Source organism: Bos grunniens, chromosome 20 (assembly GCF_055505025.1).
Source record: "Bos grunniens cultivar Pamir isolate PY7600 chromosome 20, Bosgru_T2T1.0, whole genome shotgun sequence".
In the NCBI taxonomy this organism is placed as follows: domain Eukaryota; kingdom Metazoa; phylum Chordata; class Mammalia; order Artiodactyla; family Bovidae; genus Bos; species Bos grunniens.
Window position 1 is genome coordinate 67,026,846 of NC_141184.1, and position 3,661 is coordinate 67,030,506.

General features: G+C 43.9%; 1 non-coding gene across 1 annotated transcript; it reads right to left on the minus strand.

The window, feature by feature from the left end:
- Nucleotides 1-2,418: 2,418 nt before the first annotated feature.
- LOC147350575 (5S ribosomal RNA) lies at nucleotides 2,419-2,537 on the minus strand. Its single transcript, XR_015149323.1, has one exon. It is a non-coding gene; the product is annotated as a 5S ribosomal RNA (ribosomal RNA).
- Nucleotides 2,538-3,661: the final 1,124 nt, after the last annotated feature.

Here is a 3,661-nt window from a genome sequence, read left to right on the forward strand (position 1 = left end):
GAGCTCGAAGTCTTAGCCACTGGACTGCCAGGGAAGTCTCTCATTGTAGTTTTAATTTGCATTTCTCTGATAATTAGTGAAGTTGAGCATCTTCAAGTGGTTTTTGGCTATCTATATGTCTTCTTTGGAGAAATATCTATTTAGATTTTCTGCCCATTTTGGAAAAAGAATTTTAAATATGCCTATTTGCAACTTACTCATCACCTTTTCAAACTTCCCTCCTCTGCTCCTCCTTGGCAGCCCTGAAATTGGTTCAATACATATTTAGTAAATATTGTGCAAGGCACAGGGGAGCCCACCAAAGAGTAAGATCCCTGCCATCATGAGTCTTTGGTTCTGATGGGGAGACAGACAGTAAACAGATAAATATTTAAGATTTATTTAAGACAATTATCTTGCTGAGAAGCAAATTTGGCTAGATGATATGACAGTGGCTGCTGGGAGCGGGTAGGTGGTGGGGGTAGGGGGAAAGTGAAAGTCCCTCAGTCGTGTCTGACTCTTTGCGACCCCATTGACCATACAGTCCATGGAATTCTCCAGGCCAGAATATTGGAGTGGGTAGCCTTTCCCTTCTCCAGGGGATCTTCCCAACCCAGGGATCAAACCCAGGTCTCCCACACTGCAGGCAGATCCCACATTGTGGCAGCTGAGCCACAAAGGAAACCCGGGGGTAGGGAGAGAGGTATTTTCCTTCATTTTTATTGATCAATTGATGCCCTGGTCCTCACTGCTGCGTGGACTTTCTCTAGCTGTGGTGAGCAGGGCTGCTCTGTTGCAGTGCGTGGGCTTCTCACTGCAGTGGTTCTCCTGCAGAACACGGGCTCTAGGCGCTCCGCCTCAGTAGTTGCGCCGTGCGGGCCCAGCCGCTCTGTGGCATGTGGGATCTTGCCAGATCAGGGATCAAACTAGAACAAATAATTTCAAAATTTGTATGGAAACGCAAAAGATCTTGAATAGTCAAAGCAATCTTGAGAAAGAATGGAGCCGGAGGAATCAGTCTGCCTGACTTCAGACTTTACTATAAAACTACAGTCATCAAGACAGTATGGTACTGGCGCAAAAATAGAAATATAGACCAATGGAACAAGATAGAAAGCCTGGAGATAAATCCACGTCCCTGTGGGCACCTTATGTTCAACAAAGAAGGCAGAAATATACAATGGAGAAAGAACAGTCTCTGCAATAAATAGTACCAGCAAAACTGGGCAGCTAGGTGTGAAAGAATTGAATTAGGACACTTCCTAACACCATACACAAAAATAAACTCAAAATGGATAAAAGACCTAAACAATAAGACTAAAAACTACAAAACTCTTAGAGGAAAACATAGGCAGAACACTCTTGACATAAACCACAGCAAGATCCTCTATGACCCACCCCCCTAGAGTAATGGAAATGAAAACAAAAATAAACAGGACCTGATTGAACTTAAAAGCTTTTGCACAATGAAGGAAACTATAAGCAAAGTGAAAAGACAACCCTCAGCATGGGAGAAAATAATAGCAAATGAAACACCTGACAAAGAACTAATCCCCAAAATATACAAGCAGCTCACAAAGCTCAATATCAGAAAAACAAACAACCCAATTAAAAAGCAAGCAGAAGACTTAAAGAGACATTCTCCAAAGAAGACATAGAGATGCCTCCTACATACAGATGTCTATGTCTTCTATCTACACATGAAAAGATACTCAGCATCGCTTGTTATTGGAGAAATGCAAATCAAAACTACATTGAGGTATCACCTCACACTGGTCAGAATAGCCATCATAAAAAAATCTACAAACAATAAATGCTGGAGAGCGTGTAGAGAAAAGGAAATCTTCTTGCACTGTTGGTGGGAATGCAAATTGATATAGCCCCTGTACAGAACAGTATGGAGATTCCTTAAAAACCTAGAAATAAAACTACCATGCATGTGTGCTCAGCCGCTTCAGTCATGTCGAACTCTGTTACTCTATGGACTGTAGCCCGCCGGGCTCCTCTGGCCATGGGATTCTCCAGGCAACAATACTGGAGTGGGTTGCCATGCCTTCCTCCAGGGGGTCTTCCCTGCCCAGGGATTGAACCTGTGCCTCCTGTGTCTCCTGCATCTCCTGCATTGCAGGTGGATTCTTTACTGCTGAGCCACCCAGGAAGCCCATAAAACTACCATGCTGCTGCTAAGTCGCTTCAGTCGTGTCCGACTCTGTGCGACCCCATAGACAGCAGCCCACCAGGCTCCCCCGTCCCTGGGATTCTGCAGGCAAGAATTCTGGAGTGGGTTGCCATTTCCTCCTCCAATGCATGAAAGTGAAGTCGCTCAGTTGTGTCCAACTCTGTGCGACCCCATGGACTGCAGCCCACCAGGCTTCTCCGTCCATGGGATTTTCCAGGCAAGAGTACTGGAGTGGGGTGCCATTGCCTTCTCCATTTAAAAGCCTACAGCACCCGGTATTCCCAGGTGGTCTCCCATCCAAGTACTAACCAGGCCCGACCCTGCTTAGCTTCCGAGATCAGACGAGATCGGGCGCCTTCAGGCTGATATGGCTGGAGACAAACTACCATATAACCCAGCAATTCCACTACTGGGCATATACCCTGAGAAAACCATAACTGAAAAACATCCTTGAGTTTCATTGTAACCTTTATTTATAATAGCTAGGACATGGAAGCAACCTAGATGTCCATTGACAGATGAATGGATAAAGAAGTTGTGGTACATATTCACAATGGAATATTACTCAGCTATAAAAAGGAATGCATTTGAGTCAGTTCTAATGAGGTAGATGAACTTAGTCAAATATTATAAATTAATACATATATATGAAATCTAGAAAAAGAATACTGATGATCCTACTTGCAGGGCAGCAACAGAGAAGCAGATATAAAGAACAGACTTTTGGACACAGTGGGAGGAGAGGGTGGGATGATTTGAGAGAATAGCATTGAATCATATATACTACCATATGTAAAATAGATAGCCAGTGGGAATTTGTTGTATGAGGTGGGATAGGGGTTCAAGAGGAAAGGGACATATATATATATATATATATATATATATATATATGTATACTTATGGCTGATTCATGTTGATGAATGGCAGAAACCATCACAATATTGTAAAGTAATTATCCTCCAGTTAAAAATAAAATTACATTAAAAAAAAAAAAACCCACCCAGTGCCCTGCATTGGCAGGAAGATTCTTAACTACTGGATCAGCAGGGAAGAGTCTAGGGGAGGCATTTTAGACTTTGTGGTCTGGCAAAGTCACACACTGAAGGTGACCTTGAAGCCCTGAAAGTTTAGCTGCAGCAACCGTGGGAAGATCTGGGGAAGAGAGTTCAAGGCGGAGGCAGCAGCTTGTGCAAAGGCCCTGGGGTAGGAATGACCTTGACATGCTCCAGAAGCAGCAGGCGTGGTCAGAGGTTAGGTGGTTAGGTAGGGGGTGGAGGAATATGATGTGGGCTTGAAGAGGTCAGTCTCATAGGCATAAGGCAGATTGACTTGGTGGTTACAAGTCTCCATTCCCCTGTGCAGTATTTCTACCCAGACTCAAATTTCTCTGACTCTTGACTTTGGACTTTGATAAACAGAAGTTAGCAGATATGACACAAGCTGAGGCTTGACATGTGCTTTCCAGGAGGGGCTTACTCCTCTATGTTTCTGCCATTGCCATGG